This window comes from Sus scrofa, chromosome 1 (genome assembly GCF_054392235.1).
Source record: "Sus scrofa isolate SSC_HxYL_T2T_F1_AM1 chromosome 1, Sscrofa_HxYL_maternal_Yorkshire_Landrace_v2.0, whole genome shotgun sequence".
Taxonomy (NCBI): Eukaryota; Metazoa; Chordata; class Mammalia; order Artiodactyla; family Suidae; genus Sus; species Sus scrofa.
Window position 1 is genome coordinate 132,089,131 of NC_139383.1, and position 12,201 is coordinate 132,101,331.

At 39.9% G+C, this 12,201-nt stretch overlaps 1 protein-coding gene across 3 annotated transcripts in view; it reads left to right on the forward strand.

The window, feature by feature from the left end:
- The window catches only part of SHC4 (SHC adaptor protein 4), a 146,613-nt gene that overhangs the window by 28,354 nt on the left and 106,058 nt on the right, over positions 1 to 12,201 (forward strand). The gene's annotated exons all lie outside the window — the stretch shown is intronic.

A 12,201-nucleotide genomic window follows, 5' to 3' on the forward strand; every position in this document is an offset into this window, starting at 1 on the left:
ATACAGGTAGATTGGTAGGTCATTCACTAAGCCATTCTACAAAGGTGTTGTCTTGGCTATAGCAGTAACCAATTTAAGGCCACAGCTGACACGATGGACCATCGATACAACAGACAGGGCCTACACCATTTCTTGAGCACATACCCAGAGTATCTTGTTATCCTCTGTGCCAGGGCTCATTCCTCCACTGACCTGCATGGGGTTCACAGGGCTGCTGCCCTTTGGCACCTCTGAATGGGAGCCTTAGAATACCAGATGGGCACCCAGCGGCAGGCCTGGGAATGACATTAGCTGTATCTGCCCAGTGATGGTGCTGGCTTTTTGCCTCACCTTTCAGAGCAAAGGACATCCAGTAACACTCTCTTGGGAAGCAGATTAACTGCTGTGAGTCACTGCTTTTCCATCTCATTTATGATTCATGACCTGGGCTATATTTTTAGCTTGTATTTATTTGGGTCTGTGAAGTGGGATGGGTGGAAGGGATGTTTGGAAATGTATGGAAGAATGAGGAGAAATTGGCATTACTTAATATGCGGTGGCCTGAAATTTGGTTATAGCCATCAGACACTCTGTGAACATTGGTTGAGAGCCTACTATTTACCATGTCCTTTTCAGGAGTTTAAGGATGCAAGGTTAAATGGGACCCAGAGGCTGGCCACCAAGAGACCTTTGCATTATGTGGGCAGATAACATGTCCTGCAGTCCCTGTCTATACCTCCAGCCACATCTCTGGACTTTAGTCATATTGAATATTGAGTGCTTTTGGAGCGCCCCTTCTTCTTGCCCATTGCCTGAAAACCCCTCCCCAAGCCTCTCCTGAGTTTTCCTTCATGACTCACACCAACAACCCTTCTTCTGAAAAATCTTCCCTGATTCCCTGAGGCTGGGTTGGAGCCCCTCCTACATGCTCCCATAGCACCTTGCATCCTGGTGTTTATCACACTCCCATAAAGAGTGCTCCTGATTGAAGTCCCTTCGCAGTAGTTGAGGCTTATTCATCAGCTCCCCAAATGAGGAGGCAGGTGGAACTGAAGAGGAGGGGGAGGAATAAGGCTGTCACCTCAGGATTGTCATTGCTTTTTGCTGTGCCCTTTCCATGCTCCATCACTGTGCCGAGCACCACACCTGCACTGCCTTTTTTGAGCCTCATGAAAACCCTATGAAACAGATGAGTTCTTGTTCCTTTTTTATAGATGAGGAAACTGAGGCCTTGAAATAGGTTATTCACCCAAGGTGTCACAGCTAGTACATGCCAAGTTGAGCTTCAGACCTGGTCTGCCTGACTCCCAGAGCCCATGTTCCTAGACTCTATGGCCTGTTCCTTCTCCCCTTTCCTTGGTGCCATGTTGGTCAGGATAGTCTATGTCATTCTAGGTTAACAAGCAACCCCAGCATCTCAGTGGCTTATACAAGAGAAGTTTACTTCTTGTCAATGCCCTGTGTCCACAGCAGATTGGCTGGGAGCTCTATTCTGTGTGGCTCTCCCTCAGGACATGGGCTGAAGGAAACCTTATTTCTGTGCCTCACCCAATGAAAGCGAGGAAATGTGAAAAAAAATCACTTCCAAAGCAATAGTCTGCTTGAATATCTTTCACTAAATCAGGAGTTGCACCCAGCTTCAAAGGGGCAAGAGAAGTGCAGCCCTACTCTGTTCCAGGCAGACAAAAATTGGAAATGTTTGTGAAACTGCACTAACTCTCGCATATGCCAAGAAAGGAGTGGAGGAAGTGTGAAATGAAAGCAAAAGAGAAGGATAAAGTGTCCAGGGGAATGAGACCCTGCTGGGGAATAAGAGAGAGCTTGCTCTTTTAACCTCAGGTCTGTAGTTAAGTGGCCATTGGGATCAGTTATACAGTTTTTCCTATAAGCAGCACTGCTAAGGCTGCTTCTCTTCTGAAAATGTTATGCTTTGACATAGCTTGGGATTTCACTGGGTCCACCAGGAGAGAGGAGTCTATTGCTATTTCAAAGACAACTTAATTTGAGAAGGGCCAGTATTCCAATTCTCATTTTCATTATGGGGCCAGTTCCCTAGTTTAGAGACCTTCTCCAGGAACAACAGAAGAGAGCATTCCTAATCTCCTAGGATGATACCCACACAGTGATAAACTCTCTTAAAAGTTATTTAGGAGGCTGGGTCACAGGGCCAAAGCTTGCTCTTTCCCACAAAGGCCTTCGCTTGAAGCTACTGGTTGCAGCTTTTGAATCTGAACAACACTAACATTTAATATAAGGTACAACCCCATCCCCAAAGGAGTTTCTACAAAGAGCACCTTGAGAGTATTTTTTCATGGAGGATTCAACTTCATATGATGCAATTTTTGTTTCTCAAGAACATAAGGAGTAATCAACATGATGTGGAACTTGCTGTTTTAGGTGGTGGATGCCGCAAGTTCCTCTAAGTTATTCTAGAACATAAAAACCTCTGCCGCATACAGAGGATGCCTGGCTTTATTACCCTTTCTCTTTATGCAAAATAATATATTTATATACATATTAAGATGATTAAAATATTTTAAAATAAAATTATGAATATTTAAATACATTTATAATTTATAAATATTATAAAATATTTAAATATATATATGATGAAGGCTTGGGTGAGTGGGTGGAGGAAGTATCTTTAATCCAGAAGTGTTCACTTTCCTGAATTCATTTTCTTTTTTTTAAAATTTTGATTATAGTTGATATACAGTGTTCTGTCAATTTCTGCTGTACAGCAAAGTGACCCAGTTATATATACATATACACACTCTTTTTCTTACATTATCCTCCATCATGTTCCATCACAAGTGATTGGATATAATTCCCTGTGCTATACAGCAGGGCCTCATTGCTTATCCACTCCAAATGTAATAGTTTGCATCTATTAACCCCAAACTCCCAGTCTATCCTACTCTCTCCCCCTCTCCCTTGGCAACCACAAGTCTGTTCTCCATATCCATGAGTTTGTTTCTTTTCTGTAGGTAGGTTCATTTGTGCCACATATTAGATTCCAGATGTAAGTGATATCATATGGTATTTGTCTTTCTCTTTCTGATTTCCTTCACTTAGTATGAGAGGTTTGGGTGAGTGGGTGGGTGAGATATAATGCAGTATCTTCAATACAGAAGTGTTCACTTTTCTGAATTCATTTTCATTTTAAATATATCCTTGGACTCTTCCCATCATGGAGCATGGGGCACTGCAGGGGAAACTTCTCTTACATGGGTCAGGTACCATGGGGGAACTGCTGTCGGCAAATGCCTCATCATCAGCATGAAACACATCCAAGTCTCTTAAGTCAGTGTTCACGATCACTGTGCAGTGGCTTGTATGTTTTATAGATGCAGGGCCTGGGGACTCCCTTAGATGGTCAGCTCTATTAGGTCAGGGAGGTGATGTAGAATAGCATAACTTTAAGTGTCAGAAGGTCTGGGTTCTCCATTGACAGCACTGTGGTCCTTGAGCAGAGCACTGAACCCCTGAGAATCAGTTTCCCATCTGTAATAGGGGTCTCATAAGCCTGTTTTGGTTCTGTCACCATTTCACTGTGAGAATCAGGTGAGATAATGCCCGTGAGAACAGATGGTATAAATCTCTGTTTATGCAAAAGTGTATGATCACACGGGATGGCTTTTCTGGCTGTGCTCAGCCACACAGAAAGAGCCACTCGTGTCTCCTAAGACGTGGGTGTAAAGCGATTCCTAGGAGAGGTCATTGCCCTCCAAATGCTCTCTGTGTGGTTTTTGCTGCAGAGATAACCTCAAGCTGAAGGACTGTGTCTGTGCTGAGGTCTGTAGGCAGAGATGAAACCTCTCTTAGTTAAAAAAAATGCCCGTGTGTAAGGGATTTCCAAAGCGAGTAGGACTGTTGGCATGAGGCGCTGCATAGTCGCCTAGTGTGATGCAGATGGTTGTCATGCTTTCCTTGCCCACAGTCAACCACCACCCTTTCTCAGATGAATTGAAAGTTGTCTTTGCACACTTACATACAGTCTGTACCCTGGCATATTAGTGTGTCCCCAGAGCACCAGCCAGACCAAGGTCTTTATTGTTTACCTGGGCTTCTGACCCTCAAGACATGGTTTTGCAAGATCCTGGGTTGTCCACTGTCAAAGAGAAACTTTTCTTCTGAATTAACTTAAAAATTCCCTTATTGGGGTTTCCGCAGTGGTGCAGTGACTCAGTGGATTAAGAATCCAACTGCAGTGGCTTTAATAGCTTGGGTATGTTCAATCCCCTTCCTGGTGCAGTGGGTTAAAGGATCCAGCATAGGTTGAAGTGGCAGTTTGGATTCAGTCCCTGGCCCGGGAACTTCCATATGCTGTGGGTACAGCCATTAAACAAACAAACAAACGAAAAAACCCTGCCCTTATTTAATCCTGCAATTTCCCAGGAAATTATACTTAAGATGTTATCAGTTCTGCATGCCTTATAGAGGCTAGGAATGGACCTTAAAAATTTAGGTCTCTTCATCTGCTGCAGGCAGAGAAGTCTACCTAGCAGAGAAAGAGCATAGAAGGTGAGGATTTGGGCCGGAGTAACAGGCTTTGTGCCCTTCATAGCTTGCCGTGGCTTGGGCAGGAACCCTGGAGAGAGAGAGAGAGATCTTGCTTTTGGAAGGACAACCAGAACATACAACTTACTTTAGAAGATTTCAAAGTAAGCTTTAAAGACTCAGAAGGTTGAAATTCCCTGGTGGCAAAGACCCAAGTGGGTATGAATGGCCATATCCAGATTTTCAGGCTTTTGAACCCTGGAGTAGAAAGAGTTTTCATCAGGGTAGATGTTTGGATTTTTAAAAAGCTGTTTGATTTAATCAACCAAAGTTTATTTTGAGGGTCTACTGTGTGCCAGACAGTATTCTAGGTGTTAGGGATAGAGCAGTCCTGCTCTCTGCTACTAACCTTCTAGTGTGGGAGGCAGACAATGAATAAATACTTAATGCTGTCAACAGTAAGTGCTCTGAAGAACAGCAAATACAGGAGGACAGAGAATGGTGGAGGGAGGAAAGGTGCCAGCAGCCCTGTGCTCTTGGATGGGAAGTGTCAGAGGTTCTGTAAGATCATCCAAGAAAAGGCAATGTTAACAGACTCCCAGACATAGAAAACAAACTTGGGTACTCAAAGGGGACAAAGGAGGGGGAGGGATAAATTAAGAGGTTGGGGGTAATACCTACCCATCACCGTGTATAAAGTATTTAATGTAGAGCATAAGGAACTGTATTCAATGTCTTGTGACAACCGATAATGGAAAAAAATCTGAAGCTGTACACTTGAAACTAACACAGTATAGCAAACCAACTATAGTTCAATGAAAAAAAAAAAAAAAAAAGAAAAGACAGTGTGTGGCAAGACCACTTGTACCTCTTCCATTGACACCTGTCTTACTGAACTCCCTCTAAACTTCCTCCCCAGTGTTGCTCCCCATCCCAGAGGTGGAGTTCTCCTCTTTGGTTTTTCCCCTCCAGGTTTTCACTAGGTTGGTGCTACACTAGAAGGAAAAGGACTGCCCATTCCCTTCTCACAGGATGCACAGTCCAACTCCAATCTGGCACAAGGAGGGCTTTGACCTGCTTCACGTCAGGATTACTTTAACTGGCAATATACCTCTTTAAGAAGGAACACATTACAGATGGTCCAGTTAGGATACAGGCTATTTTGAGACTTCCTGAACATCATTTATTGGCTACTTCATTCAAATAAATCATTTATTGCCCTGTAAGAGGTGCTGGGGATAATGATGACTAAGACTCACTCCTTGCCCTTGAGAAGTCCTCAGTCTAGCAGAGGGCAGGTGTAGACATTTAAACAGACCAATTGCAGCACCCCTGGGTGAGTACAACCTTGGGGTATGACCAAGATGTTCTGGGAGCCTGAAGGAAGAGCAAGGAACTCTGCCTCAAGGGTGCTGAAGATTCCAAAAAAATGCAATGGGTTCTGAAACCTCATTCATAAATTTATTATTCATCTATTCACATGTATTTCCTGAATAGTTTATATCAGGGTCACACACTGTCTGCAGATAATATTTGTTTAGCCTATTGCTGTTGTTGCTATTGTCACTTGGTAGTAGTTCACATCTCTGTCAACACTTGCTATTATCAGTTTGTTTGCTTGTTAAATTTTTTCCAGTGAGTGCAAAATGGTTTTGATGTGCAATTCCTTCATGATGAATGACGTTGAGCAGTTTTTCATGTGTTTATTGGCCATTTGTATATTTTCTTTGGCGAAATGTCTATTCAGATCATTTGTTCATTTAAAAGTTGGGTTATTAGTCTTTTTATTATTGAGTGGTAAGTGTTCTTAATGTGTTCTAGATGCAAGTCCCTTATAAGATAAATCATTTGCAAACATCTTCTCCCATTCTTTGGGTGGTCTTTTCATTTTCTTGATAGTATCCCTTGAGGCTCATAGTATTTAATTTTTATGAAATTCAATTTATCTGTTTTTTATTTGTTTGTACTTTTGGTGTCATAGCCATGGTCCTGATGATTTTTGCCTATTTTCTTTTAAGAGTTTTATGATACTAACTCTTATGTGTAGGTCTTAGTTCCATTTTGAATTTATTTTTTATAAAGTATGAAATAGTCTAATTTCATTCGTTTGTGTGTGATTTCATTCTTTTGATATTAAATTTCTCGCACCATTTTTTGAAAACACGGCTCTTTCTCCACTTTAATTGTTTTGGTGTCCTCTGTTTCTTAATTATTTTGGTGACAGCAAATGTAAGGGTTTATTTTTGGACTCTCGATTCTATTCCGTTGATCTATATATGTCTTTCTTTATGCCAATACCATCCCTATTTCAATTGGGTGTCTGTGTAGAAATTTTTGAAATTAGGTCATGTGAGTCCTCCAAATTTGCTCTTTTTCATGATTGTGTTGGCTATTCTGGGTCTCTTGAATTTCAATGTGAGTTTTAGGATCAGCTTGTCAATTTCCGAAAAATAGCCATCTGGTATTTTGCAAGGAATTGATCTAAATTAGTAAATCATTTTGGATTTACATTAAGTCTTTAGATCCATGAACATGGAATCTCTTTACATTTATCTTGGTCTTCTTGAATTTTTCAACAATATTTTGTAATTTTTTGTTTGTTTTGTTTTGCTTTTTAGGGCCAAACCTGTGGCATATGGAAGTTCCCACACTAGGGGTGGAATAGTTTTCAAAGTATAAATTTATACTTTTTTAATAAATTTATAGTTTTCAAAGTATAAATTTTGAATTTATTTTGTTAAATTTATTAATCAGCATTTTGTTATTCTAGGTTCTATTGTAAATGAACTTTTAAAAATTTAATCTTTGGAGTATTTATTCTCACATCTAGGTTTTAAAATTTAGGAAAATTCATAAATAAATTCTTATTTCTGACTTTTGAAGAATCAGATCTGAATTCCCAAATAGTAATAAGGGGCTGGAGTGAGTAGTTTGGATTTTGTATTTCTTGTAGGCCATTTTGTTCCAGATATGCCTATATCTGGCTACTTTCTCCTATCTGGATCAATTCACTCATTATATCTTAATTATTAAGCATTTTTGACTTTATGATTGTTCTTGTGGGAAATCTAAGTTAGATGAGATTCAGTTTGGAAAAAAAAGGATTAATATTATCTAAGTCTTTAATATGTTTTTTACATACACACATCCTCTTTTTCTTAAACTTTATTCAAGCCATATTTTACTCATTTATCTTAAGAACATTAGTGAGCTAGGCTCAAAACTGAGGCTATAAAGAAGAAACAGATATCATTCCTATTCCAGCAGAGATTCAGACACGTTGACCAAAAAAAGCCATATGGACAGTTAATGTTTTATGAACTGAACGGTCTCCTGGACATCCATACAGTGTATAGAGGAGGGTCCAGAGAAAGGAGCGGACAAGCCTGCAGATAAGAAAGGAGGAAAAGAGGAGAGGTTTCATGGAAGGGAATTTGAATGATGATAACTGGGGACTTTGTCCATCAAGTTAAGAAGGTAGGATCTTTTCCTGAATATTGATGTTTTCTCCAAAACGTAGTCTTTGGCCCACCTGTAGTGGAATTCATGAGTGATTATTAAAAAGCAGTCTCCCAGACCTACTGAAGCAGAATCTTTCAGGGCCCCAGGAATCTGTTTTTAAAAATTCTGCCATTTAAGTTTCCCTGGTGACTCTGAAGTTCCCAAAAGTTTGAGAAGCTCTGCTTTATGAAGTCAGAGGAGGGAGGCTATAAGGGTTTCAAATGGAAATGAGCTGCAAAGGATGGAGTTATATCATGCTAGACCTCCATTTCACTAAGGTGCTAGCTGCAGTGGGAAAGGAAGATTCAGAGGGTGAAACATCAGAGATTCTTTCTTAAGGGAGTTATGTTCTAAATTCAGCACTAGGGTAGAACTCGGGTATAGAAAAGAATACACTGGGAAATCTCTAAAATCTCCAACACCTGTGCTCCTGTACCATCAAGGGTCAGAATCAATGGCTTGTATTTCCGTTTGCATTTACAGAGCAGTGTCCTTTCCCTGGGGCAGTTGAGGTCAAAGTCAAGTTTGAGGAGTAGGGTTGAGGGTTGAGGGCTGAACAAAAGCACTGATTTCTTACTTTCTGCCAGCCAAATGGATATAATAATTGTATTTAGCACCCTGAACTTGTATATGTTATGAGTCCACTCTATTGCAGTTGAGAGATAGAGGGTGCCTAAATGAGGGTAGTTAAAGTTGGAGCAGGGTGCGGAGTTGAGGGTAGGGCACAGGAGTTGAAGGCGGAGACAGGGCAGATATGAAAGATGATTGACTTGATGGGGCATGGCCCTTGATTGGATGATGGGTTTGAAAGAAAGGGAAGAGTTGTTATCTGGTTTATGTAACTAGGTAGATAGTGATACTATTGGCTGAGATCAGAAAGGTAAGTTGAGGAATAATTTGGATATATTGAATCTGAGATGAAAGTGGAATATTCATGTGATTATTCAGATCTGCAACATGGGAGAGGGCTTGGGTTGAAAATCTGTGTGTCATCAGCACCCTGGTAATAATTGAAGGCAAAGAAAGGTACATGGTAGAGACTGATTTTATTGGATTGAGGTAAAACTTGGGAACCAGAATTTTTTAGCTTCCCTGGTGTTTTTTTTTAATGATGATTTTTATTTTTTCTATTATAGTTGGTTTACAGTGTTCTGTCAATTTTCTACTGTACAGCAAAGTGACCCAGTCTCTCTCTCTCTCACACACACACATATACATTCTTTTTCTCACATTATCCACCATCATGCTCCATCACCAGTGACCAGATATGGTTCCCAGTGCTATACAGCAGAATTTCATTGCTTATCCATTCGAAATGCAATAGTTTGCATCTCTTAACCCCAGATTCCCAGTCCATCCCTCTCCATCCCCTTCCCCCTTGGCAACCACAAGTCTTTTCTCCAAGTCCATGAGTTTTTTTTTTGTGTGTGTGTGGAAAGCTTCATTTGTGCCATATATTAGATTCCAGATATAAGTGATATCATACGGTATTTGTCTTTCTCTTTCTGACTTCACTTAGTATGAGAGTCACTAGTTCCATCCATGTTGCTGCAAATGGCATTATTTTGTTCTTTTTTATTGCTAAGTAGTATTCCATTGTATATATATACCACATCTTCTTAATCCATTCATCTGTGGATGGATATTTAGATTGTTTCCATGTCTTGGCTATTGTGAATAGTGCTGCAATGAACATATGGGTACATGTATCTTTTTCAAGGAAAGTTTTGTCCAGATATATACCCAAGAGTGGGATTGCTGGGTCATATTGTAGTTCTAGATTTAGTTTTCTGAGGTACCTCCATACTGTTTTCAATAGTGGTTGTACCAGTTTACATTCCCACCAATGGTGTAGGAGGGTTCCCTTTTCTCCACATCCTCTCCAGCATTTGTTATTTGTGGATTTATTAATGATGATCATTCTGACAGGTGTGAGGTGGTATCTCATAATAGTTTTGACTTGCATTTCTGTAATAATGAGTGATGTTGAACATTGTTTCATGTGCTTGTTGGCCATCTGTATATCTTCCTTGGAGAAATGTATATTCTGGTCTTTTGCCCATTTTTAAATTGGATTGTTGTTTTTTTTGCTGTTGAGTTGTATAAGTTATTTGTATATTTTAAAGATTGAGGGCTCTTGTCAGTTGCTTCAGAAAAAACATCATACACCACGAGCAAGTGGGATTCTTCTCATTCAACCATTCATAAGGATGGTTCAACATACACAAATCAATCAATGTCATACATCACTTTAACAAAAGAAAAGTAAAAAACTACATGATCATCTCAATAGATGCAGAAAAAGCATTTGACAAAGTCCAATATCCATTCATGGTAAAAACTCTTACCCAAGTGGATATAGAGGCAACATAACCTTAACATAATCAAAGCCATTCATGACAAACCCACAGCAAATATAATACGCAATGGAGAAAAGCTGAAAGCCTTCACACTAAAAACTGGAACAAGACAAGGATGCCCACTCTCACCACATTTATTCAACATAGTATTGGAAGTCCTAGCCATAGTAGTCAGACAAACTGAAGAAATAAAAGGTATCCAAATAGGAAGAGAAGAGGTAATTGTCACTCTTTGCAGATGACATGATACTATATATTGAAAACTCTAAAGACTCCACACAAAAACTACTCAAACTGACCAACAAATTCAGCAAAGCAGCAGGACACAAGATTAACATTCAGAAATTGGTTTCATTTCCATATACTAACAATGAAATACTAGGAAAGGAATATAAAAATACAATACCTTTTAAAATCACACTCCCAAAAATTAAATACCTAGAATAAACCTGACCAAGGAGGTGAAAGACTTATATGCTGAGAACTATAAAACATTAATCAAGGAAATTAAAGAGGATTCAAAGAAACAGAAAGATATTCCATGCTCATCAGTTGGAGGAATTAATACTGTAAAAATGGCCATACTACCCAAAGCAATCTACAGATTCAGTGAAATACCTATCAAATTATCCATGACATTTTTCACAGAACTAGAACAAACCATACAAAAATTTACATGGAACCATAAAAGACCCAGAATTGCCAAACAATCCTGAGGAACAAAAACCAAGCAGGAGCCATAACTCTCCCAGAGTTCAGCAATATTACAAAGCTACAGTAATCAAGACAATGTGGTACTGGTACCAAAATGGACATACAGACCAATGGAACAGAATAGGAACCCAGAAATAAACCCAGACACCTATGGTCAATTAATCTTTGACAAAGGAGGCAAGAATATAAAATGGGGAAAAGACAGTCTCTTCAGCACCTGGTGCTGAGAAAACTGGACAGCCACATGTAAATCAATGAAAATGGAACACACCCTCATACCACACACACAGATAAACTCAAGATGACAAAGACTTAAACATAAGACAAGATACCATCACACTCCTAGAAGAGAACATAGGCAAAACATTCTCTGACATCAACCTTACAAATGTTTTCTTAGGTCAGTCTCCCAGGGCAACAGAATAAAAGCAAAAATAAACCAACGGGACCTAATCAAACTGACAAGGCTTTGCACAACAAAGGAAACCATTAAAAAAAAAAATGACAGCCTACAGAATGGGAGAAAATAGTTCAAGTGATGCAACTGACAAAGCCCTGGTGGTTTTTATATGCAAAGTTGCGATCCAATGGGATAGAGTGACAGAAGGGACATTGTTTAAAGAAAAGGGGAGGGGGAAGGAACCAGCAAAGGAGACTGAAAAGGAGTAGTCTGAGGATAGAGATGGGGAACCAGAGAACATTCTTAAGAAAACCAAGAAAGGAGAGAGGTTCAGAGGAAAGGGAAGGAGGTAGCTAGAGGTTGGCAATACACGCCCTAGACAGGGGAACCAGAGACTAGAAGAGTTTGCTAGAGTGGATGAGGAAATCGTTGGTTTGCTCAGGCAGTGTTACTAGAATCTTGAGACCAGAAACTACTGTAGCGAGTTGAAGCATGAGTGGAAAGTAAGGAGGTGGAGACAGTGTCCCCAGATCAGGAAGAGAATGTCCTCTCCCCACTCCCTCCTTTTTTTTTTTTTTTTTTAAATAGGGAAGATAAGATGTTATTTTGAGGTGGCAGAAAAGTCCTGCAGTGTCTTCAGGTTACATTGGTGTCCTCAACCACTGTTGAACATTTATTGCATGAAGGTCAGATCCTTGTCATATCATACTTGATATACTGTTCTTCATTGTTCTGATTGTTTCAAAG